This window comes from Rissa tridactyla, chromosome 5, assembly GCF_028500815.1.
Source record: "Rissa tridactyla isolate bRisTri1 chromosome 5, bRisTri1.patW.cur.20221130, whole genome shotgun sequence".
NCBI classification, from domain to species: domain Eukaryota; kingdom Metazoa; phylum Chordata; class Aves; order Charadriiformes; family Laridae; genus Rissa; species Rissa tridactyla.
Window position 1 is genome coordinate 15656453 of NC_071470.1, and position 26811 is coordinate 15683263.

General features: G+C 41.9%; 1 protein-coding gene across 24 annotated transcripts in view; it reads left to right on the forward strand.

The window, feature by feature from the left end:
- The window catches only part of APBB2 (amyloid beta precursor protein binding family B member 2), a 192528-nt gene that overhangs the window by 17820 nt on the left and 147897 nt on the right, over window positions 1–26811 (forward strand). For 13 of the 24 annotated variants that reach the window (XM_054202436.1, XM_054202446.1, XM_054202448.1 and 10 more), the window contains exon 2: window positions 2408–2546. The exons of 3 other annotated variants lie outside the window; for them this stretch is intronic. The gene's annotated coding sequence lies outside the window, so the exon portion shown is untranslated. Of the gene's footprint in view, window positions 1–2407; window positions 2547–18567; window positions 18866–19469; window positions 19577–20212; window positions 20371–26811 lie in introns of those variants that run through there. 8 more of the 24 variants (XM_054202423.1, XM_054202425.1, XM_054202426.1 and 5 more) reach the window with 6 other exon arrangements.

Sequence of the window (26811 nt, forward strand, 5' to 3'; positions counted from 1 at the left end):
AAGTATTTTGTTCCTTTCGCTTAGCAATGTCTGACTCTTCAGCTTTGCTTTTTTATTTTAAGCAGTACTTTAATGCCTGCAGAACTTTGATTTTGGCCTGCTGATATTAATGAGATAAATGAGCTGGGGTACTTCCCTCTGATATAAGTGAGGCCTGAATCATGTTTAAAAGGCATGTCACTTTTTATGCCTTCTCCCTCCCCAAATACTACAATGTTTTGACATTGGGTCATTCGCATCCTCAAGAGACAGCTTTGCTTTTGCCTGAAGTATCTGGCCCTGAACTGGTCTGGCTTTAGGCTAAGGACCAACCAAGTTGGAGCGCGTTTCTGATGCTCTTTCCTGGCAGACGGTGTGACCCTTGTAGTTTCAGGATATTGTTTTTCAGATGTACGCTTTTAGTCCTAATGGTTCAGATGGTACTTCTTTAAAATTGATATATATCCAAAAACCAAGAGAAACTACTTGTCTGAGGAGACGAAACTGGAGGCTAAATTAGACTGGTGAAATATTGAGGTCAAGATATTCTTTAGTTGAAAACATTTGCTCTTGACAAGTAGTGCATCTTTGTGTGTGTGTGTATGTATATATATATATAAATAAAAAGAAACTGCGAAACATGAAGCAAACCTACCCAAAGCTAAAGATTTGTTGACTTTGCTATTTTTTTTTCTTCCCCAAACAGACTGCAGTATATTGTGGAGGAGAGTAGCTGTGTTTGGACTCAGAAGTGTTTAGCAATCACTTACTGACTGCAAGGAGTTTGATACAGAGCAGTGTTTGGAAAATGCATGGCTTTGTGTTGAAGGCAGGAGCACAGCAGTGGAAGATTGCGAGTGGGTTTTGTACATGATTAAAGAGGGGTAGAGGCAGGGAAGCTGCGGCACAGAGCAGAGGAGGCGTAAGCACATGGTGCCGTTTGGCCCCGTTTCAGTCTGCCTTGGCGGGTTGGGCCATAAACATCTCTCCTCCATCTCCCTTTTTGTGTGTTGCTGCCTGCCAAGGAAAATGTAAACTTGCAGCGTTATTTGAGGTTTTTCTGTACAGGCATACCTTTTAACTGCAGTCAGGACAGAACACCTCCCTCCCCCATGGGTAACCTGTAGTAGCATTGCTCGTGTCCCCGGGTGACCAGAAATATAGAGAAAGATTAATAAAACCTTTCCTGCTGTACAACTGTTTCCTCTAAATTCAAATGGATGGGAAAACTCAAAGTGGCTGATGAGTTCTGTTTTTTTTTTTTGGTTTTTTTTTTTTTTTCAAAACAAGTAATTCAAGGTTGCTGCTAAATTATCTTCCTTTTCTTTTTAAACCTTCTGGTCATATCAAACTGCCGAACTTAAGTAGTGTTTTTGCCATTGTTTGGGGGAAACATATTTAGAAAAACACTTTACTGTGGAACAGTTTTAAAATTGTATGAAAAAATAGTATTTAATGACCAATAAGATGATTTGTGTTGCTAAGGCAACTGTGTTGCAAGATGTCAGAACAAGGGAGTATGGGTGTTGAGGATTTGTGCCATGAAGGTGCCTGCCTTCAGTTCCATTGAGCTTCATCACGAAAGGATCTGTCTGCATTGGCAGTGCTGGGGAATTTTAAGATGTGCTCTAATGTCTAGTTTATGTAAGGATTCCTGCATATATTAAATATTTGGTAACTGTGCTAATGGATTTTTGGGGGAAAAAGTGAAGGGTGGTGGCTTGAGTAATGTTGTGCTGTTGACAGTGAAATAGATACGCATCTGTCTCTTCTTACTGAATCATAGATTTGAGATGTAGGTGTCCCTAAGTCATCAATTTTCATAGTCCCTGGGGAGATTTCTCCACCTCGGTTGTTAGCACTCGTGTTCTGAGTGCCAGCTGCAAGCTAGCGTTTGGTCATGTAGATGACAACTACATGGCAGATACATCTGTAGGGATCGTGTGACATCCAGGAATTGGCATGAGGGAAATTCGTCTGTCTGGTTGTTTGTTTGCTTGCAGCTCAGCTCTTCTTTTATTATAAGTGGTTAAGACAAGAAAAGACTTCATAAATGACCTCGAGTCAGTGCCAGGCTGTTTCTCCTTGAAAGACTAGCCAACAGATTGTTTAAAAACTTATAAAAACAAGAATCAGCATCCTGGCAGCCTAAGCTGACACAGTCTCTGAATAACACGTGTTCAGGAACACTTCTGCTTTTCCTTGTCAGGGTAGCCATGTTTTACAACAGGCATTATGCTCCTGGCAGGATTTCCAAACGTATCCAGTTGCGTTGGGCTCCTGACTCCCTGTTGCTGGGATGTTTTGTTTTCCTAGAGTGCCTTTAGCTGCCTTACCGTGGGGTGAAAACCAGAAAGAGTTGCATAGAAAGTAGCTATCTGGACCCTGCTTGAAGTTACTTGTGTGTTTCATCATCCTGTTTTCCCAGCAGGGATTGCTTTGGCCAGTGAGAAGGAGAAAGCCCACCAGCTTGTTATCAACACGAGGGGCTGCGCTGTGCTGGAGAAGTGTTCCCTGGTGCTGCGTGGGGGCTCTCTCAGTTGAAATGAGGAGACTTTCTTGAAAATGTAAGTTTCTGGGTGTTCTTGAGTAAAAAGAAGCTTCTTTTCTAAACTTACCTGATGCCCTGAAATATGCGCGGTTAGAAGTTTGGTCAAAGTTGTGATATAGCAGCACATTTAAATGAAAACCACCAAATGTTTGTGGCTAAGGATTGCTTTTTGTGAATTTCCTGTTCAGTTCTTTAAAAGCATTAATATTGAAATATTTTGTTCCAACTTCTTTCTCTTCCTTCATGTAGAAGTTCTTTTTGTTTATCCTGTGGTTTTTTTTTACCTTGAAAATTGCAGTCTTAGTTTTAAATTAACTTCCAGTAAGACAGGTCAAAACAAAAGGAAAAAAAAATGGAAAGGAATTTTTAGCTTTTTTTTTCCTGTTCCATTTCTTTCCAGGCTCTTTTCTTTTTAAATTCCTCTGATGAAGATGTAATGCAGAGAAGCTTGGGGAGATTATACAGTGATGGTTTGGGGATTAGCTGTAGGTATGACCATCCCATCTGCAAGGATACAAGAACAGTGCTGCTGTTAGCTCTTCCAAGAGCTGGTCATAGAATCCAAAGGCAGTCTGACTTGGGAACCTTGAAAGACCCCATTCAGGCTAAATGCAGTATGTAGTTTTAGATTTCTGCTCTTTTTCAAGATCTGGAGGCCCACGTCACCGAGAGCAAGCAGTAAGACTATGTGGAGAATTCAAATGAAGGATAATGTGCATCTTGCTGGAGCCAGTCACGCTGTCACTTGGTGCTATCTCTTACATTACAAAAGCTGTGTGTGGCATCCTTGGTTGTTAAAGCTGGTTGTGGAGGAGAACTCCGTTCTGCTTGGTGGTTTCTAACTGAGGACACACCTTTAATGGTTAAAAGAGCAATTTGGGAAAGATGTCGCTTATGTGACTTCAGTATCATGCAGTGTTGGGGCAGCTGCAGTTTATCTGTCTCTGACGTGAAGATGGTAATAGCCTTCTTAACTCAAGTAGAAGTTGTATAAATTAGTACTTCAGAAGTTCTTATCAACTGTTAAGATAAAAGATACACTGTGGTTAATCTGAATTACTGTTGAAGGAATAATGATGAGATGAAAAATGGAATATCAGACACCATTTTAACTTCACAGCTGTGGTTTCTATGATAAAGACACATAAATTCCTCCACATGAAACAAACCGCAGTTTAGGAATTCTTTTAAATATTTTATCCTGTTTTGAATATATATTTATATTTAAAAATACTTTAAATTCTGAGAGGAAGTTTTCTTCTGTCTCCCTGATGCTCTGTGAAATCCTTTGAGGGAGAAAGTAGGGAGTGGTTAGAAAGCTTTTTTTGACGTTAAACGGCTTCTGAAAAGCTAAGCTGATAAAGCCCCAAATTTAGGTTCACAGGATGGGAAGAGTTTTATTGAAAAGCGGCTGATTGTGTAGGGCCAGAGGTCAGCTGCCCTGGGGTGCCCTTGGGGCTCTGGCACGGGTCCCCGGGCACACTCTGCTGACGGAGATGGGGCTGGTGGGGTGCTGCTGCCCCAGCTAGGGACCCATCATTCAGCACAGCTGCTGTCACTGCCGGAGACCCTCCTCAGGACTCCCCTCCTAGCCGGCGTGCTGTGAAGCTGAACAAATTCCAGTGCCAGCCAAGCTTGTAATCAATTAGGCACAAGGTGAAAAGGATAAGGAAGAGAAACAAAAAGGCGATAGCTGGGTGTGAAAGATCAGCAGGGCTTCATTAAGGGCCATATGATTGACAGCTACATCTTCGTCTGCACAAGCTGGGCCAAGGTTTCCATTGCATCTGCTGCAAAGGCTAAGCTGGTTATATCCCCATGTCTAACCATTTTTTGCATATCTGAGGATGTCCCCTGCTTCAAAAATAACCAGTCTTGTAGCACTGCTCTACCCAATGTGGATGTTTACCTCCCCTTCACCCCTCCAAGACCTTCTGGTCTAAACATTCAGGCTAAACCTGATTTATTCAGGTCCTTTAACTTTGTTCTTATTTGGTTTATATCAGCAATTTTATACACTTTCTGAGGAGTTGTAAACTCTTCTCGCAGTTTGTAGTCAGCATGCCTTTTTTTTTTTTAAAAAAAAAATAAGGTAAACATGATCTGCATGAATCAGACTTCAGAAACTCTTCTCCAACCCCTGCTGTGGCTCAGCGTGAGAGGGGAAACCAAAATCTGGAGGGAAAAAACTGTTGTTATGGCAGCAGAAATAATTTTTTGATTGAAACTTACTATTCAGATGATGCTTTCATGTTTCCTATTTCAATCTCGAAAGAAGTCTGTGTATTATATGATGAATTAAATGGCTTTTTAATAAGCCCATAACTAGTATCTCCCAAACTGTAATTTAGGCACTTATGTGAATAATAGCACATGATGTATAATAGCATGTTGCCTTCCATTTTCCTAACTCTAATAGTGAGGGCAATGATGCATAAATGTATAACTTAATTAGGTCTTAATTTTTAGTACTTTGCAGCCCACTTTATACCGATATCTTTATTTGTATTGCGGTGCAATCGAATCAATGGAATAATCTTCTAAGCAGTTAGGCTGCCCAATTATGATTGCTGTGAGTCTGCAGAGGTTAATAAATGCAACAACTCCTCTAGATTTTAGTTTTCTTTTCATTGAGCAAAAAGTGCTGGAAGGCACAGTTGGGAAAAATCATCTGGTTTTGACTTACTGGGTTAGTATACGTTTGTATACTAACACCTAATGCAATCCCTGCCTATTAACCTTCTCTCGTGGAGCCCTATGTGCACAACATAGCTCATGTCTGAAGGGGAGCATTGGCTCCTAGCATCTGCAGAAGGCAGCTGCTTCATGTCTGGGGCTTTCCTCTGAGAGGTTGGGCTCTCAGCATCTTCATGCAAGGAGGCAAGTGGTCCCAGTTCCCTCCACTTTCAGTGCAAGCACCGCTGCTGCAGTGTTGCTGTGTTAAGGGAGCTTTCACCCCGTTGTAATGGAGAGAGCAAACTTCCATGCTGTTTCTGGAAAGGATTAACCAGACACCTCCATGGAGTGCATTTGGCCTGTGGGCATCTTGGGTCCTTGCAGTGAGTGGAATTTCAGGCAAGTCCAAATGTTCTCATTTTCGGTGCTTTTCCCTCCCATTTTTCCTCCCCCACACACCCCTTCCTTCTAGGATGCTGTCCACAGTGAAATGTTGAATAAAGTGATGTACAATTTGCCACAGAAGTTGGGTACTTGTTTTCGACTTGGTGTGCTGCTCGGTTTCACATCACCCTGCTTCTTGCAGGAACATCCTTTCATTACAGCTGAAGTATAGGTTTTTTGCTCAGTCTGTACATTGTGCTTTTCTGTCCTTTCCTTGCAAGTGCTTGTTCTCTGTTTCAGGCTGTGTAAAAGTACATAGACATCTGAATGACATCCTGAAAATATAGACAGGCCTTTGGCTGTTCTGGAAGAATTGAAATTGAATTGAAAGGTTACTGTTTTCATCAAGAGACCACTAATCTTAGGCTTATGTGATGAGCAACTCCATTGTATGTTGGAGTACAGATTGCTGTTGTTGGGGAACTGGTCTCTTTACACATTCACTGCTCCCCTCAAGTCTTTATGTTGCTCTTATCTTTGTAAGTCTTAAGTGGTGACTTTTGATATACCTGTGAAACTCTTAGATCTGGACAAGCCATGTTTTTCTGCAAGCTGTTCACTGAAGTGAGGTGGTCTGCTAGAGAGTAAAATTTATATACAGCATAGAGGTGAAGGTAGAAGGGAGCAGCAAGGACCGAAATGTCCTTTCTGCAACTGGAATTGACAAGTTTCTAGGGGAGACAGTGGAGGACTTTCAGTTGCATCTCCTTCATTGAGGACAGTCATATTTTCCATCTAGGGAGACTTATTAAACATTGGTAATCCATTGTTCTGTGGGAACAGGTAGGAAAGAAGGAAGGAAATTATAGGCCACATTGCCATAAGTATTTTACATCTGTATGCAGCTCTGTCATTGGCATGGCACTCCTGTAGTACCTTTACTGAAATAATTATTGATAAGTTATTGTAATTATTGTTATTCCATCCCTCACTGGGGATTATCTGAACACAGTTTAGTGGATAATTGGAAGGTAACCATTGAGCTTTTTCCCAAGTATGGGGTGGCTTTCATCACATTTAAGGACTTAATTTCAATGATAATGATATCAGGAGAGCGAGAGAACCTGGTCCTCATCTTCCATTGGGGTAGAGATGATGACAGGGCCTTCAGTAGGGAGAGAAAGTGAATGGGCCCATGCATACTAGGATTGGGCTACTTTTCCTGGGCCTGTGTCTTGGGCAGAAGGGGCTTTTAAAAGGAGACCCTGTGAAGAAGACAGGGTTTGGATGAGCTGGAAGGGGTTACCCACTGGAGGAGCTAACATCCTGGTAAAGCAAGGACGTGGACACCAATACCGGTTACTCTCCTAGCATAGAAAGGCAGGTGACGTGACAAATCTTGATGATCTCCAAAAACCACTTAATTAACTCTGAACACAAAGAAATTAGTCACGTTTGCCTGGCTTACAAAATGGCAGAAAAAGGCATAAAACTTATTTTTCTTCAGTTGGAAAGAAATTCTTCTGAACTTGTCTTGAGGGCAGCAAGATGCTTTAATCTAAGGGCTATTGATTTACCTGAGCTTCAAGCTAGGACATTAGCTCTCTGAGAAAATAGATCTTTGCCCACACATGACTAAATATATGCTTTCCGAGGTGAAGGGGTTGAAAAGTCTTTAGCAGCATACACAGTACGGAGAAAATCGTTAAGGAATGTGTACGTTCCCAGATGCTGAGTATGCAGTTTCTGAAACAATTTAAACTTTGCGCAATTTATGTAGAGAGTCCTGTTCTATCTATTTCTGCGTGGAGCGATGAGAGGAGGAGGAGAGCTCTGTGGCTGGGGTAGATGGCTCCAAAAAGGTTTGTCAAATCTCCGGATGGAAAATGCACCAAAGTGTCATCAAAGTCAATATTCTACAGCTATGTAAGAGGTGAGTCTGAGATCAGAGAGCATTCAGTGGCAACTTCTCTCCCTGAGCAGTAGCCATCTCTGCAAAAGTTAAGCCTTTCTCTGAGTGGCTCTTGCGTACTACTCATGCAGGGCTGTCATTGCTGCTTGCGCGAGGATCAGAGGCTCCCGTGTGCGGGGCCTTATGGTTGCCTGTATGGTTGTCTTTCTGTATCTTGCATCTTTTTGCCTCTTGGCACTATGGGGTTGGTGCTTCCTTGTTTTCCCAACTCAGCTGGCTTTGTGTGGCTGATAGCCAGGAAAGGCAGAGATGAAATTATAGGGCAAGCAGAATCATGGAACTATAGGATGGTTGGAAGGGACCTTTAAAGATCATCTAGTCCAACAAACCCCCTGCCAGGGGGGACATCTGGCAGGGACATCTTTCACTCGATCAGGTTGCTCAAAGCTCCATCCAAGCAGACCTTGAACACTTCCAATGATGGAGCATCCACAACTTCTCTGGGAAACCTGTTCCAGTGTCTCACCACCCTCATCAGAAAAAATTTCATCCTTACATCCAATATAAATCCACCTTCTTCCAGTTTAAAGCCTGGTCCGTCTTCAGCAGGCACTGCTGCTTCTCTGCAGGGATCCTTTTGCCTGCTACTGGAGCCAGACCCAATGTAGAGTGAGCTTCATCTGTGCCAGATAGATGGCGTGCTGCATGCTGTGGGGATTGTCAGGGTGGATCAGATCCTGTGTCCTTCTCTTTCCAAGGTCTCATCTACAAGGTGTCAATGCTGTATGTTTCCAGAGGAAAAAGTAGGAGCATCTCTGTTTTTTATGGGGTAATCTCTCCCACTGTTGTTTTATCATGGTCTGCAATAGCTAGAGGTAGACTTACACCTTCAAGGTTGTTGATAAATGAATCTTAGTAATGAACCTTGCGTAAATGGAACAACTGTGCCTGCTCGTGGTCCTCACATAAAACATGCCATACCTGACTTACGTGACTTCCTGCAGGAATTAATTTTAGTTTGTATTTATGCACACACACGCAAACAGAGTCTTGTATATGCAGACAGAACAGACCAACTTCCTTTTCCAAATAATTTTCTGTCTTATTGTACTTGGGTGTATTTCAGCAGGTTGGGATTGTGCAGAAAGACAATCTGTTTTAAGGGTTTTTCCATTCCCGGAGGCAGACATGTTACCTCTTTCTGAAAGAGGCAGCCCTGGCTGGTCTAGCAGCACATTTTGGGGTGACTAGCACAGCATGTTATTCTAGAGGAGTCTGCACTATTGTCTTCCAGAAGATGTTTATTTAGACTAACATTATTCATCATCTCAATTCTGTTCATGCAAGGCTATGGAATTTGTGGTTCTGTAATTTTTTTTATTATTTTTTTTAAACCACAGTTGTTTGTTGAGCAGACTTTTGCTGAGCTGTTGTAAGTCCCTTTCTAGAGCCATTAATTAATGGTTTAGTTAAAAATCCTTGAAAAGTTTGCATTCAGTGTGCATTTGTTAGTACTGAATTCTATTGTTGTTATATTCGTTGTCCATCCGGGTCACTTAGTTCTCCCTGCAAACTCCTCACAGTCCAGTCAGATACTGCTTTACGTCAGAAACTGTCATCTGCTTTCATCTCCTGCTGCAGCTTGCCTTTCAGTTTGTTGGACTATGAAATACGTTAAAACACAAGGACGTGGGAGGCAGCCTGCTTGCTCACCTTTGCTGTTGTGCATGTTGAGCCCTTATGCTCACCTTTGCTGTTGGCCTCCTAATGAGGGTTTGGTATGTGTGCATCCCATCGCCTGCTTATCTTGGCAAGCCCGTGCTGCCTGGCGGTCCTTGTTTCCCCCCTTCTGGGTTGGGTAGGCAATGCAGAGCACTTCAGGAACTTCTGAACTTCAGGAACTACTGAATGTCAAACTCCTGTCTCAGACGCTTGTGTGCGTGTCATGGTTGGCCGGGGTTCCTTTGCGCTGTGATGAGAAGTTTGGGCTTGCGTGGCAGTTACTGGTGGCTTTCACAGAGCGGTCCAGCATGGGTTCTTTTTTGCATTGAATTCATGTTGTAGAATACATCCACATTGATGAGCTAGTTCAAAGAATGAAGGGTAGTTCAGGTGAATGAGGCAGAGCCTTGCCTTAGTAACTACAGCTATTTGAGAATTAGGGGAAAGAAAAAATTGTTTTGGCTGAAATAATATGAAGTGTTTTCTTCTTTGGCCAGTAAATGTCAATTGCTTTAGAAGCATTAAAAACTTGGATGTGTTCCAGCCTCATCTTCCAGCCTTTCTTGTTTCTTTCCCCTCCTTATTTAGCTTTATGCCAAGAAACACACCAACTCTAATGACTCAGACATGAGAACTCCATTTCCTTTCATCCTTCAAGGATTTCTGTGTAGTAGTAGTCAAACTTTTCATGAGCACTGAGGTGATAGTTCTGTATTAATTTGTAATGACCTGTGGTGGCTCTTTTAGCTCAAAATGTGTAGTCCCTATCCTAAGGAACCGAGGCTTTATTGTTTTGTTAAATAAAACATCACAACAGAATACATACGTGTGGTGAACTTTGTGTAATGACAGTTAAAGTTCAGTTTGATAACAGCACCCATTCACGTGTTGCTCTGGCTTTGCTCCACATGAACCTTAACTTCTAGAGATTCATATCAGTTCTGTATTCAAATGTTAAAAGAAATGTTGGGGTAGCTTCCGGCAATAAAACTAAACTGACCAGCTTTCCTGTGAAACTTCCAGTACTTCCTGCTTCTGTTCTGGCTTAAAATTAATGGTGGTAAAAAAAACACCCTTTCTTCTGTCATTTCCACTTCTGATTTTAGCCAGAATGTGAAAGCAAGGAAGCACTGTAAGAGTAATAAATAAATAAAATTTTAAAAATTCATCATGATCACTTTGTAGTCAAATGACAATGGTCAGAGCTTCAGGTTTCTGACATTGTTTTTATATAAAAGGTTCTCTATGCCTGTGTATATTTCCACGTATTGAGATCTCATAGAATCATAGCATTGTCTAGGTTGGAAGGGACCTTGCAGATCACCAAGTCCAATCATCATCCTAACACTGACAGAAACCATCCCTAAACCATGTCTCTAAGCACTGTGTCTACCTGTCTTTTAAATACCTCCAGGGATGGCGACTCCAACACTTCCCTGAGCAGCCTGTTCCAATGCTTGGTAACACTTTCAATGTAAAAAATTTTTCCTAATATCTAATGCAAACCTCCCCTGGCACAACTTGAGGCTGTTTCCTCTTGTCCTATTGCCTGTTACTTGTGAGAAGAGACCGACCCCCACCTCTCTACAACCTCCTTTCAGGTAGTTGTAGAGAGCAATAAGGTCTCGCCAGCACATACATACAGAGAGAGTGGGGGGAAAATGAGTTTATAACAAAAAACAAGCAGATGGATAAAGACAAATTCTCTGTAAAAATTGCTTACCTTGAGGAACAACTGGAAGATTAGAGCAGATAACAGCGTGTATGTTACTTTGGGGAAATTTATCAAGCAGTGTGCGAATGCTGCCTTGCTGTTCCCAATGCAAGCCCAGCCGCTGAGATCAAATGGTGATTGAGCGTTAGTCAATAATTCTATACATGTGGGTCAGATATTTTCCAGCTCTTAATTGTTTTCTGTATATAGTGTGCTGATGGTACCCATTATTTTTCTTGTCCAAGATTGTAGCTGCTTTCTTCCTAATTTAAGTAGTCTTCTTTATTCTCTCCCCTCTGCAGCATCCCCCCCCCGCCCCCCCCCCCCCCCCCCCCCGCCAAGAAATTTCAATTACTTTAGAAGCATTGAAAACTTGATGTGTTGCATTGAATTCATTCTGGATTATATTTGTGATCCTCCCCATATGTCCTAGGTGCAGAGATGCCCAAGTGGTGTTCATTTAGGACAATATAGTTATTTCTTTCCTTTATAGTGTGCTTCAAAAAATTGCTACATCACGTTTGGCATTTAGTGTTGGGTTGTAGTGAAGATGAAGGTGTCCGGAAAAAAAGGATCACTTCAATTTTGTGTTGTATATGCTAAATGAGGAGAAAGTGGAGTCCTGCAAGCAAACCCTTGCTCTGCAGTATCTTTGGTCTGAGTTTTCAAGTCTGAAGTCCAGCCTGCACTGTACTCTTGAAAAGAAGCAGCTCAACTTCTAGAGTCTCCCCAAACCCAAGGCTACAATCCTATGGTAGGGTAAGTTTCTGCAAAATTGTAGCCAACATGAAGCAAAAGCATGGGCAGGAAGAAATTAAACTCAAGTTTTTACAGCAGTGAAGGAAAAAGGAAAGGGTTAAAAAAAAAATAAAGTGGTCATTAGTATTGGATATTGAAATGAGTATAATTTCTCAAGTAGGTTCTATCTGTGAAGTTTAAAACTTGGAAGCAAGCTGACTTTAGACAGTGGTGTTTATGGCAAGATACAAATGCAATAAAGCAAGTAAATGGTTTTCCTGTCTCTTTTTTTTTTTTTTTTTTTTTTCAGTCTGGATATGAGGCAGTATAGCCGTAACCCCCTGAGTGAGATTATTAGAGTTGTATAACACTTCCAAACAGCATTTGGAATTTCGCCCTATTGGAAGCAAGAACAGTTACTCTTGTCCTGCATCTGCATAAGCCTCATCTGAATCTGGTCCAGTATCTTCTCCTGAGATCAGGGTTTCAGAACACAGTTCTTCTCTCTCTCTCTCTCTCTCTTTTTTTTTTTTTTTTTTTTTTCTTTTAAAGTTAGTGCTCTGGCAAGTATCGTTTAGAAGAATTGAAGAGCAGTGTAATGTAGTAAACAGAGAACTATATTAGGGCACCTAAGCCGGAGAAACCCTGTCTCTGCTCTGCTCAATTCCAGCTGACCTCAGTGGAGTCAGGCTCTAACATGGAGTTTCCAATGGTGCTGGGCAGGTGATGCTGCTTGTATGGCTTCACAACCTTTACCTTGCTAAAGAGTATGTTTTGTTTCATAAAGCTCGTATACTGAAATAAGAATGAGGAATTTGCAGCTTTCTTTTGCTTATGTGGTACCCGATACCTACCCAGGCAGGACATTTCAGGTCAGGATTGCACATGCTCCTTGACTGCTCTGTCTTGTTCAGTCAAGCGTTGTTGGAATTCTTTTTGTCTTGAATAGTCCCCCTGCACTTGGTTATCGCGGGAGGATTATCCACACTGCACATCGACGTGCTGTGGCTGCAGAGGATGTCTGAGCTTGTCTCGTGCGATCTAGCTCAGGGCCAGCAGCAACGTGGTTGAGCTTGGGCAGCAACGTGCAGCCTTGGCAGTTCGGGGCTGGTGCCATCTCAGGGATGGATCTCTGTGTTTTAGAATCAGCATTGCTGATGTTTCTAATGTGCTCCTGTACCTTACTCGCTGTGACTTGTATTACTTGTTTTTACATTTGCAAGACTATATTTAAAAAAAATGGCTCTATAGGTTAAAAACCTCCCATTTATCACTTGTGACAATAGTTACGTGTCCAGGCATTCTGTCCTTTGCATCTTTACTTTGTAATGTGAATAAAGTTATGATATAAGTAAACAGCAACACTTAGACTTTACTATAATGTTATTTTACAGCACTATAACTGAAGGTCTTTAAGTCTTACTGTGTTATAAATTGGCTTTGGGTTTCTGTGGGGAAAACAGTGCTGATACATTCATCAAATTTAAGGGATTAAGATGAGGAGGAAGTTAAATACTGTGAAACGTGTGTTTGAATTGCAGAAACACAAACAGGCTTGTATGAAAGATGTTAGGAAACAATCTGTTCTCTGTTACAGTTTTAGAGATCTTCAGTGAAAAAAGAGGACTTTTTTGTTTTTGCACACCCTGAGGAATGTGCTTGCTTGTAGGTGGGGTACCTTTGAATGCTTTTAACAGCCTAATCAGTGCATAAACAAAACCACCCCAAAGGCTGCTTTGTTAATGGAAGGACTGTGCTTGTGTGGTATGCGTTTCTGGCTAGATCCAAGTAGGGGTTTTTTTTGGAGGTCTCTTGCAATTCTTGTGGTAACCCTATGAACAAAATACTTGGAGAACACACCCCTGTGGTATTCCTAGGTTGTCTCTTTTGTCAATGATCTGTTGTTTGAAAGCTGTGTCTAGAAGAAAGTACCCGACTACCTTTTCAAAGTGTGTATTAGACATATTTCTATGCTCTGTAGTTTTTAATATAAAGAAAAATATGACTACAATATGCTCTTATGCTGCTGTTGAACAACAGCTTAAGCCAGCTGGTGGTTTTGGCGGTGATGCCTTTGTAGGCAAGCTTCAGGCATTAGACTGCAGTGTTAGCAGTACGGATTGCTGCATAATTGGACTTTTATATTAGAAGCAACTGGATGTGTTTCATGACTTCTGGAGAACATAAGCATTCAGTTCCCTGGGGTGAATTCCCTTGATTAGCTGTCAGACTCTTCGCTTTCTAAAAGCCATCTCTTAGCTAATAATAGAAAATAGTGCCTCGCTGTTCAGGTTGGTGCTGCGAAGCAAGCAGGGCTCCCTTTTCCCCCTTGTGACTTGAAGAGGTGCCTTGGGCACCTCAGCTGTGTAGCTTGTGGGGTGCTGCTGAGCGTCTTCTCCTCAGCTCAGTTTGCTTCCCTGCAGAACATCAGACCAAGCCGCTGATCTTAGGCTTGTTGCTGCATTTCCCAACTGGCCCTTCCCTAGCAATGGATGGATATTTCTCTCTAGCTACGGTGCTGCACAGGTGCTGAAAGGAATAGTAATACTTTAAAGATACATTTAGATTTTTCTACAGTTTGAGGTATTTAATGCTAATATATAATTGTATTGCCTTCTTGCTGCCTACAACGGATTGGTTTTGTTTGATTTTTAAAGCTAGTCTAAGCACAGAAGGACCATTGCTGGCGTTTTGTTCCAGTTTCACCAGGAGACTTTGTGGATGGTTATGTACAACCTCAAAATGCAAACGTTTAGCAGAGAACAGTGTAGTAAAACATTCTGATGGTGAATAGCTGTGTTCATGTGGGATTTTGGGTTTTGTTTTCGGCTTTTTTGTTTGATTGGTTTGGGTTTTTTAGGGTGTTTGGGTGTTTTTGGGTGTTTTTTTTTTCCCACTCCTAGCCTGAGTTTTCTATGGTTAACTAAATCTGGCTTTACTTTTTTTCCACTTAGAGAACCCTGTCATTTCTTAGCAGGGTCAGATGAACTGTGTGCACATGTGCTCTTCTTTCATTGTACCTGGAAGGTAGAGGTATTTTTCTGGGGACTTTTGGAGCCTTCTGTGGTGTGGAGCCATTGGAACTGTACATTCCACATCTGTGGTGTGGAGACATTGGAACATGCTTTGGTGCTGTGCACTCTAAGCAACTGATTATCAGCGACTTGTTAACTCCATGTTCGATCAGTGACATGTTAACTCCATGTTAGAAGGAGTACTGAGCAGTTCAGGTCTCAAGTTGTTGGGTTACTTGGGTGAACAGCAGGAACATCAGCTCAATCAAAACAAATAGAAAAGCTTAGCTAAAATATGCTGCAAATGGAAGAAAATGAAGTGAGTTGTTTTAAAGGGCTTAGTCCTTTTAGAAGCGTTTAGAGCAAAAGCCATCCAGAATCCTGCCTCCTTGTTCCCTTGTTTTCTGAGCAGTTTGCTCTGCAGCTGGCTGTGTTTCTTTCAGTAGCAGAGCACCCATGGATTACAGGGCTACCTACCAACATGTAAGAACTTCTGAAGGTGGCTAGGATGACAGTTCTTCTGTTATGCACATGCAGTGCTTCGTCTTATGGAGAACTCTGTTTCTGTGCTGTAGTATGTGGAAAGGAAGTATCATAGATTTGTGGTTTGGAAACTGTTTTCATGAAGACTGGAGCAAGGGCTGAAAGCAGGGAGATCCTGTCCTGGCTGTTGTCATCACTGATGGTGACTTTTATGCTGCTGTGGTTCTCGGAGACCCAGTGACCATCTACTGCTGGGTTAGGGCTGTTCTACTTGGTTGGAGCAAAACAGCGTTAACTTTCTTGGACCTGCACAGACAGCATAGCATAGCTGACCAGTGTGCTATTTTGGGTTGCCTTATCTGTTAATGGGAAGGGTGCTAATGCTCTAGAGGATTCCTGTCATTCTTGTGATGGATGTTGGTCTGGGCTTTCACAAAACAGAGCCTTGGTGTTTATAACAAAAAACCAAAGGTGTGAGGCACTAGTGTGGCCTTATGTCCCACTGTGTAGTAGCTCTCCAAACTACTTCTCTTGGTTGTTGTCCTTGGGACTGTTGTTGCTGAAGTAGGACGGATAGATCAGCTGTCTAGAAGGATCTGCTTTCTTCACTGTGAGATGGCTGCTGGCTTCTGTGTTTTGGATCAAAATACGGTTAAGCATTTGGGTATATCTCTTTCTTTTTTGAAGTTTCTTAATGCCTCTTTCAGTTCTTCATCTCCCTGCTGCTCCTGCCTTTTCCGAGCTCCAGCAGGGACAGTCTGGGTCCAGTCAACAAGTACGGGGTGAACAGATGTTCCTATCGTGGCACGTTTCTTGAGGATGCTGTAGCCAAGGTCAGTGAGGCAGGCTGGGAATCACTCAGTAAGTGCAAAAAGGAGTTAGCCTTCCTCCCTACAGATGTTTGTCTAAGCATACATAAAAGTGCTTGTGGACTGAAGTTTGCTATTGCTTTGAAACCTTAGTCAGCATGCCGCACGGTGAGTGCATGGGAGATGCGTTTTTAAGCTAGCATAACTGAGCAGAGAAGTAGTTTGAGTGCAGGGGGATGCCTCAGAGTAACTTCTCTAGAGCGAATGCAGTGAAGGGTTAGCACCTAAACTATAGTGGGTTGTTGTGGTTCTTTCAGATGTGACTTAACATGTCCAAGGGCAGAGGAAGGGAATATTTGAGAGCTTTGCTGTGTGCAAGATGATAGTGTAGTTATTTCAGCTAGCCTTATGCTAAGAAATGTCTAAGCAAAGACTTGGTGTGAAGAATATTCTAGGAAGTTTATTTTGGAGGCGCTGAGACGAACGTGCTGCAGTTTGATTTGCAAGGAGCATGCCTCTGGCTGGCATGTGTCTCACCTTGGGCATTTGTGATTTCTCCCTCTTTAAACTAGTTTACTTGGTTAGATTGGCAGGGAGGAAGATGAAGTACTCCATTTTGCTTTTGTGATGTTGAAATTAATTGGATTTATGACATCAAGAGAGGAATGTCAGCAACAGGTAGAAAATGTACTCAGTTTCGCTGTGTCTAACAAGCTCTTATTTTTCAAACTTAATACACACTGTAATGTTATGCTTTGCTAGTCTGAAGTAAGTATTTTAGTGAAACTGAGTGCTCATTCACTGTGCTTCCACATCCTGCTGAAACTCGGTGCTTTGCAAGTGCTTTCTGTTCCACAGAACTTATGTTTCCTTATTTTTTTTTGAATTTTTTTTTTGGACTGTTGCCTAGTGTTGCCAATTCATGCTCTTGCCATAAAGTGGTGCATTAAAACAGGATGGCTTTGTCTGTGCTGAGGCGCTGGCGGTTTGAGGGGGGGGAGTTGGTGGGAAGAAGCAGGTGGCTGGTGCTCACGAGCCCCTGGAGGAACCGGGCAAAATGGTGCCCATTCACAGGGCCCTAGTAGTAAAATACACCTTCCCTAGTGTTTCCCTGCTGTTTTACTTGGCTCTGTGAATCACCCTCGCCGTGAGGAGCTCCTGGCTCACAGTGCTCAAGGATATTTTGGGTAGCTGAAGGTGGAATGCCTCCACCATCTTCCCTGCGGTCTCTGGGCAGCGGTGGGCATGGCTGTCCTGTGCTGTGGGGCTGCCGACAAAGTCCTGTTTGTCCCTGTTGCAGATGGAAATAATTTGACATGGTTGTGATTTAGCAGCGATTCAAAATTTATTAATGATTTGAGGTAGATCAAGAGGTTGAATTTTAGCAGCATTTAATCATTAATTGATTTAAAGATTTGCTACGTGATTTAACAAAATAATTGAACAGCGACTTAATTACAGATTCGAAGATTACAAGATTCACACTATCTAACTATAAGGTATCCCAAATCAATACATACACATATGACCAAAAGCACAGATCTCAAATTAATACATGTAAGCACATATACACGCGGGTTTTTAATTGCTGGAATCAAAAATCCCTTAGTAACGGGTGACTCTTAATGAGCCAACGGGTACCCCTTTTGACTCCTACATGTGCATGGACGAATGGAAGAACATCCACGTCTGTAAAAGTTACTATATATGTCAGAAACATGTAGGTGTAGATGTAGATGAAAGAGAGGCTAGCCTATAGTTAAAAATTTCCCTTTTCCCAATTTTTTGAGTAAATACTCACAATGTGTCAGTATTCCTCAACGGGCAGTAATTGAGACTTGAGAGGGGTTGACACACCCTGGGCTTCTAATCCTCGAGGTGTCAGCTTGAGCGGTGTCCCTCCAGAAGAGCTCAAAGGGTCTTGCTAGAATCACTGCTTATAGGATCTGAGATAACTGACTTTCATCAGGTACTTTTCCACCCTGGCCCAGCTCAGGTAATGGGATATTCTGGTACTTTCCACCAGTTATGCCAGCCTAGAACTTGCTAGATCTTGGGGTCCTGGTATCCCCCCCCTCTTTGGCCATGATCCATATATTGTCAGTGATCAATTATAGTTATTATTTTCAAACAGTAGGAGTCATGGGAGCCAGGCACATTAAGGGACCAGAACACTGTGGGAACCCCTTACTCTCTACCTTTTCTTTCATGTTGGACCACCATGTAATGTTCTGGTCCGTTGTGTTATTATGTGGCCCAGGTAGGGAGGAAACCATGCCAAGTACTGAGTGGCCTAAAGGGGGAAGGGAGGCTGCACCACCACAGCCCCATCACAAGCGTTGCTGAATCCAGGCTTACCCTGTGCTCATCAGGCTGTTGTGGTAGGAGCCTTGGGTCTCATGGTAAATAGGTTCAGCAAAAGATGACTTTGGAGACTGAGCAGTCCTCGGCTGTGGCTCTAGGTAGGCACAGCGTGATTGCCTTGTCTGTCTTCTGCTGCATCTGGGCAACAGGAAGGGGAACATGGCTTTTGCTGTGCTGCATTCAGCATTTGCTTTCCTCTAGGTATTTCTGGGCTGCCTCGCTACTAAACCCCCAGTAGGCTTGCTGGAATGCAGTAGTTCTCAATAGTGTTGTGCAGTTTCACTTGGGAATTGTGGATGTATGATAAAAGTCACAACAGACAGGGGGAGGATTTCCTCTCTCCTTTGATAAAAATAGTCTTTAGCTAAGGAGGAATCACGATTCCCAGAAGCTTAACTCAATGCACTGGGGAAAACTGGGCTGCTGGAAAGGGCTTGCTGGAGACTTGCTCCCGATGTCCTGGAGGGCAGATGTGTGGTACCACCTCGGGCAGCTGAAATGCTGAGAGAGAAGCCGAAGGTGAGAGGAGTGTTCTGTAGAAATCAGTTGTCGTTGGCTGTGGATTAATTTCTCTGAGAGCTTGGGAAATTAGTCTTGGATATTTGGGGCTAAAGACTAACTGATGTCTCTGCTTGGTGTCCTCTTCACAAAGACTGACTAGCAAAAGGAGGAAAGTGAGATTACATGCATTTCTGATGTTAAAATAGACGTATTTGGTACGTTGTGAGAGAGGTAGGGTTTTTTTTTTGTTCTGTTTTGCAGTTCTCCCTTTCTGTGAGCTCTGATTATTTGCAAAACAGAGCAATTATGTTGTCCTCCCTGATGTTTATTATCCCAAATTAGTCCAGAGGCACATATGTAGGAGGACTTGATGGGAAACTCGTAAACAGGCAGCGTGGATGGGGGGAGCTGGCATGGCTCACGCTGGCCCTGTAGTGTTTACAGCAAGCAGAAGTTGTGGTGGGACCAGCCCAGCTCTAGGCTGTTCTGGAGGTGTAGGGTGACTCTATACACTGTCTGATGGCTTTTTGTTTTGTTTTGGTTTTTTTTTTTCCAAATTAATTGGTGGGGTTTAATAATGAACAGCGCTACCTCCTGTGGTAACAGTACTGTACTCCTGCAGCAGGTAGCGATTCCCGCAACGTATCCAGTCCCTGATTCCTTAAAGGTCAGAGGGAGAAGAAAGTTGTGCCTGTTTTCTCTGTGCAAGCTGTTTTTTTTGACAGACAGGTAAGGTGGCAAAACAGCAGAAATGCATTTTTGACAAGTTTTGCCTGGTGTGTAAGGCATACCTGTCTCTGGTTCTGTTACTACGTCATGTTGAATGGGGTAACTTAAAAGGATGTCTGGTGGTGGTGTTGGAGAAGAACTCCATCTCAAGTTCATCAGTAAAGATTATTTAAGTCAGCAGTGTGCTTACTTATCGTTTCTTCCTACTTAAAAAAGCGTTGTAGCGATCCTGCAGTCTCGGACCATGGGGAATAAAAACATTCAAAATATGAACTGTGGTCCTTTTACTTACCGGTTACCATAGAAATCTAAATAAAGAATGCTCTGCAAATAGCGTAAATATAGCGCTTAACTTTCACAGCTCTCACTTTCTTAAAAAGACATGCCATTGTTCAGATTCTGTAGTAACTGATCAGTTAAGGGCTGCTGCACATAGTCTGAATAAAAGTGCTGTATTTATACTATTTGTAAAGTATTCTCAGAACTTTCCCGTTACTGATTTTTAACATTAGTTTGTTGTTGTAATGGGCTGTGGTAAATGAGACCAGAAAAAGCTGATTTGGACTCTTTTTTAAGAGCTGCAAAATACTCAATTTTTTTATGGATTATGAGTCACCTACCAAACTGTAATTCCAGCAGGAAATGCGACCCACTGACATGCAGAGCAGTCAGCTTAAAGCTGCAGCTAGAAGCTCAGGAAGCTACAAGGTGTCTTGTCTGGAAATGTTGTGCCCTTCTGGGGACTGCTGAGACCCTCCCCAACTCATTGCATAGCTCCTGAAGGGGAAATGGAGGTGAGTTGGATTTTTGGGTGGCTTTGGCATCTGCAAGTGGCGTGGTTGGACTTAAGGCAGTTTGGTTTGTGCCCTAAGACTCTTTTAGGGGATGAGAGTTGTTGCAGAGTGAAAATGTTTCAGGTTTTCCCCTCTGCCTTTAGGAACACGTTATGCATGTCTTATCTGGTGGGACCTGGTGGGATTTTTGCCACTTTTCATTGTTTTGAAAGTCAATATTAAGGCTTTTTTTTTTTTTAAACAGTCGCTGTGGTTTCATCAGTTTTCATCTGTTTCCAGTCATCTCATATAATGTAAATCACTTTCATATTCCATTGAATTTTTTAGTTATTTTTTTTTCCTAGGCCTGGCTGGCTGGTAGTAGTAACCTCCTTGCTTAAAAAAAGCTTAGTATGTAAGAATTTTAAATGCATTTCCATATGGTGTTGTTTTTGGCTTGGTAACAGGAATAAAAATGTTTTGCATTTTTACGAAGTAGAGGATTTTTTTTTTTTTTCTCCTGATAATGAAAAACTGAATGTAAAAAGCAAAATGGAAATTTACAGATTTCCAGAGCCAGGTCACTGAGCTGTGCCCTTAACTGGCACACAGCTGAGGGAAACGAAAAAGCTTTTGCACCACGTGACAGATGGGTAAACTTGGGATTTTTATGGGCAAATCTGAGCTGGTAAGGCTTCCCAACAGCTCTCGAAGCAATGTAGCTATGCTCCTCAGATGCTGTGCTTTTGGAATCTTCTCAGTTAGCTCTATCAGTTATCTCTAATTAAACCAAATACAATTCCCATGTTTACATCACATTCAGGTGTTGGACTGGATAATTCTGTGCAGGACTTCTGTGGGCATTGGCATTCCAATAGCTGGTGCAGGTTTGGAGAAAACTAGGCAGCAGCTCTGGCTGGGAAGAGTAATGCCACTTTCATGAACTCTTTTGTGTATGGTTTTGGGGTTTTGTTTTGTTTTTTTTTCCTTCTTGCTGCTCCAGCTTCTCATCTTGCCCCAGCAGCTCTGACTGGGTGAGGTGGTTGCCACTTCTTATCTGTGGAGAGCTGAGGCTTTTGTAGATGTTGCCAGTTGTGCTGTCTTTGTCCAGAAAATGCAGGCACCTTTTTAATGTTGCGTGAGGACAGTACTGGGAGATGCACTCTTCTTTCTCAGTAACTGTGTCACTGTTTGATGGGATTGGTGCTAGTCTGTTGCTGTCCTCTGGCTCCGCACTGTGCGTGCTGCAGGAATGACCATGGAGGTTCACCTTCACCTCCCTCTGGTCTGGTCTGACCAACGTGCCTAGCTCAGGGTGCCTCCATAGGGAAACCAGATCCCTTTCCATGGAGGATTGGTGCCTGAATGTACCTCTGAAAGTGAGGAGGACTAATACAGGCATCATTTACCATGGCTGAGACCATTTCTTCTTGAGGTCAAAAGGATCTGGGGGACATATTTATTATTTAACAGGTATTTGATAATATTTCCAGTCTGTTTTCTTGATGTCCTGCCGAAAGAGAAACAGTTGTTTCAGTAGCAATTTTACCAGACTTCTGTGATAAGAAACTGAGCTGAACTCAAAGTGTTTTTTTTAAACGGATCTGCAATTTTGCTCTGTCTTTTCCTGTGTCCTGCTTTCTAAAATACCTACTCAGCAAATCTAGCAACTATTATATCAGTTGACTATTGGCTGTGTTTTTAGATGCTTGCAAAAATAGCAATGGCGGAATTTTAGCTAAGCAATTCTCTCTTTAGATCTATGCTAATATGGTGTTGCATTTCTTCTCCTCCACTACATCATTAAAATTGAAGGCAGTTCTCACTGAGGTGTAAGATGATAGAGAAAAGTTGAGTTGAGATGCACCACTGCCAAGCAGTTATATGCTAGTGCACTAATATAAATAGAGCCTGAAATACACTTAATTGCATTTGAAACAATTTCATCTGCAAACCAGTAGTATTTTTTTTTTTGACTTACAGTTTACACATGGTGTTTGATTGTTTGTGGCTGTTGGCTCTTTTTCTTTCTGTCCTCACAATAAAGAAATGTATCATTTAATTATTTAATAAACCTATTTCTCTTTCAGTTTCTTCTAGAGTTACCAAAAATCAAATGTTTCTTAGGTCAAGGGCTCTTCCGTGTTCTGTGTTCAAAGGACTGAGATTCACAAAGCAGCACAGAATTGCTAAAAAAAAGGTTAGAAAATAAAGGTGGATATTTTAGAAGTCCCTAGCTTCTGACTTCAAAGGGAGCAGGGATTTCAATGCAAGATCTACCCGCAAAACTTATGCGTCATGTCCAGGTACAGAGAAAATGCTTTAGCATGGTGATGAATGGAGAGGTGGAGTTTTGCCACTTTCAGAGAAACAATACTGCTTTTTTCTGGTTTTGCTTATATTTTTAATGATCATAATTTGGAGTGTCAACTGAAATCACCGAACTTTGCAGCCCTGTGGTTTTAAGAACTGCATGTGGGTGTGTTAGCCATTTGGTTTTGAGCCCTGCAGAAGTAAGGGTTTCAACTGAATTGCTTCAGTTATCATTGAAATGGAGAGAGGATGAGTGCATATGGGTACAGGAGGTTTTCTGGGAGAGGAGTTTTAACAGAATGAAGAGCATCCTTTTAGCTAAATGGCTTTGGGTAGAATGAAAACTAATATTACAGCTAAGCCAGTGAGTTACTGCTCAAAGGGGCTATCCTTATTCCTTTTTTTCACACATTGTGTGTCGTGGCCCTGCACCCTTGTTTCAGCCAGCTCTGGGGCTTTTTTTACATCCATCACTAGGTGTTAAATACACTCCTGGGTTCATCCTACTCCCTCTGTCCCCTCTGTCTCTTGCTGGGTTAATTCCCTGCATGGGCTCCCTGCCCAATTAAATGGGTGCCGGAATGGGCACAGAAGGACTTGGGGGGGGGGGGAGTGAAGCGTGGCTCAGGGCATGCTGAGCCCACCAGGTAAGTGGGAACCCCACTGAACAGAAACATTCTGGAAATCCAAGTAAAACACTCCGTGTGAAAGGGGAGGAGGACTTGTTGCAAAGAAGCAAAACTGTTGCATGGTTCTGTCATTTCACTGGCCACATGGGTGTCAGATTTTGTGTGCATTTGGTTTATTTTTTCCAAAAATATCACAAGTTTCTTAGAATAGGGGAGAGATAATCTGTCAGGGCTCTTGAAAACTGGAACTACCCAAATTGAACACAGACATTGAAATGCAGTGGGTATTCACCTCCATTCAGCTCTTTACAGTAGGCAAAAATAAAGCTTTCTACTCGAATCCTCAGTATCTTGCCATATATCACTGTTGCTGCTGTTTCCAAATTGTGTTGTCAATTGGCTGGTAATCCTGTTGCTTGTTTTATGCCCCTGTTGCAGGTGTGAATTGCCAGATGTATTCGTCTCTTGATTTTTTCCTTCCAGGTGTGATGAGGAGGAGGCTGACCTCTGTCGCATGCTCCTGCAAAATAGTACTGTGAGAAATTGCCTCTTGCCTGTACAGAACCTGGCCTCTCCTCCAGCAGCAGAGTGGTTACTGAGCCTTTTTTACTCCCCTTGTTTGTCTTTCTCTGACAAAGTAAATACGCTAATTATCATCTTCATTACATGGTGCAATTTCCTTGTTCATTTTAAATTGCAGCAGTTCTGTGCCACTGCCAGCTTAAGGGGCTTTGACCCAAGCTTTGGCCTTGCATTTTGCAGACATCTGATACATACTATACTGCAGTAGTCTGTCAGAAAAGAAAGTGCTGCAAAATGTGAACGGACTTTGAGAATAAATGTTTCTAATACTTCTCTCACTAAGCATCAGTAGTATAAAGCTTTTGTGCTGTGGAAAGCTGCTGCAGCTGTTATCAGTCTTAAATCAGTCATTGCATTTGACAGCCATTCTGACAGCCGGTACTCACAGCTGGGTGTGCTGCAGCGGCAGCATCGCTAGGGAGAGCGAAGATGTGCATGAGCTCAGGGCGCTCCCTTTCACCGGGAAAGGTTTATCCTTTCATGGAACTTTGCATCAGTGTTAGATGCTTTGGAAAAGCCTGTGTAAGCGGATGCATTTTGATAATCTTATTTAGTTGTCGTAGATGTTGTCCCGTAAGCATCTGGTTATATCCTGTAAGACACTGAGCATTATCTCCTGCAATTGCTAAGGGAAAACTGTGATTCATGACACCTTAACAATTGATTGGTCTTGAGCTGTTTTTACGATTTCTTGATCTAAAGCAAGAAGTTTACTTTACTCGAGCAAGAAGTTGAGTTACTCGAAAGACCAGCTCTGTTAGGAAAGCAATAGCTCTTTGCACGCACCAATCATGGGCTCGGATATATACATTATCCTGTAGCTTGTAAGTTGTTCAGTCTTGGGTTTATTGTTGTTCACAGCTGCATTCCACCAAACAGAGCATCTAAATGAGTTGCTTTAGAAGAAATGTTATTGGCTCGGGACCACTTACAGACTCTTGGGTTTTCTATGAGTTAAGATTAATCGTAACTTTAACTTTGTGCCTCACTTAAATGTGGTTATTTATTACCTGTTTATTAATATCCTTCAGAATATTAAACTGATACAGTAGATCTGTCTTTAATTAGCTAGCATAAATTGCTGCTTCATTTATCACTTAAAACAAACAATCTTTATATAGCTGCCTTAATTTTTTTGGTGTGTGTGTTTATAAAGTGCCTTACCTTTATCTGAAATGAAGGAAACTGTAAGAGCACCAAATAACAGCATAGCTTAGGTTTACTGGTAATAACGTGTACTTGCATATTGTCTCTGGTCAGAGGCTCTGGAGGTGTTTTGCAAACTTTCAGCAAGCCTCTCCTGTCCTGGAAATTAGGAGGTAAGAATATCAGAAGATAGGTGATTCTGGGCAGCAAGCTGCATTACAGCAGTAGGTGACAGTAGGCTCTTCGCTCATCTTGCCTGCCTTGTGTTTGGCTGAATTCCTGAAGATCCGCCTTATCTTGCAGGGGCTTTGGTGTTAGAATGGTTACTCTGAGTCTCTTCTGACTGTTGGGATATTCTTATTTGTGAGTAATAGATGATGTTGGTTTTGTACGGCTCTTATCATGTCTCATTTACTGCTTTATCACTTTCTTGTACCTTGCTGTGGTTCTCTGGTTTGGAAATTGTGGAGAGGAGAACTCCTCTGACTCTGTGTTTTGTGCATAGGATGTACCTAAATAGAGAGTCTCTAAGCAGTGTCAAAACGAGTTATTAATACACTTGTAAAGGCTGTTATGGGTTATCTCTTCCAGGATGTTTTAACGCACCTGAAGCCACAGGTGCTACTTGCGATGGCTGTGGTTTTTTAGTAGGCTTGCAAACCATCCTACAGTGAACTTAAGAGATTTGTTCAAGGCCCTTTTCACTGTTAATAGTAAAATTAAATCCTTGGTCTTCATTCTCTGAGCTGTTACTCTTTGTTTAGGCTCACCTATGATTTTCCATTAGCTTAGTATTTAAAGAAATCTCATGACTGACACTCGTTCAACTTACACATTCAAAAAAATTACAGATGCCTGTAAATACTAGGTAAGTTGTAGATAACTAACAGGAGTGCACCTCACACAGCTGCATGGCTGCAGATATTTAACTTTTATTGTACTTGAGATGGTGATTCAGCCTGAGGAAGTCTGAGGTTTAGTGGCATTCCAGGTGTGCTCTCTTACTCTGCAAATAAAGGAAACATTATCCTTGCTAAACTGCATCGCTGAAGAGATGGAGGCTTGAGAAACAAGTTTTAAGTGCAAAAGAAGAACCTGATCTTTTAACACTATCACATAAAAACTCTATAGTATCTGTGTGTCTTTTTTTTTGGACTATAATCTCTTCTTCTATTTTTTTATTACCTTCAGTAATCACGATTGCTTTTTTTCTTTTTGCGTAACGCTTGACTGCCACCTTTACTCTGAACAGGGCCCTATTGTACCTCTATACAGGTGAATAAGCTAAATTCTGTGTCACAGGGAGGGTCTGCAGTAAAATAGTTTCTATTTTTTATTTTATTTGGTAAACCTTAGAAAAGGCTTTGCTTGTGTAATAGACAAATTAGAAGAAAAGTGTTTTCACAGTTAGTTTTAAAGGAATTGCATTTGTTGTAAATACGCGAAGGCAATATAGTGTTTTAAACTTTGATGGTGCCTTGGATCTTCATCAGAAGACAGGCTTTGTCTAAGTTGGGTTAAATTATACCATCCTGTCTTGTGCATCAGAAAATTGATGTTAATTTTGAAGTTGTGCTTTTTTAATGATAAATTGTAGACAACAGAATTTTTAGTCGCTATTTAAGACGAAACCTTTCCTCCTGGCTGGTGAGAAAACACAGCGTATGTTTGGAAGATAGACGGCCGTGGTGTGTATTTACAGGCAGATGCCCTCTGTTTCAGTGTGATGTGTAGGTTAAACTCCCAAAGAACGAAGTTTTGAAGTAGTTGGTTATACTGTTGTCAGTATAAA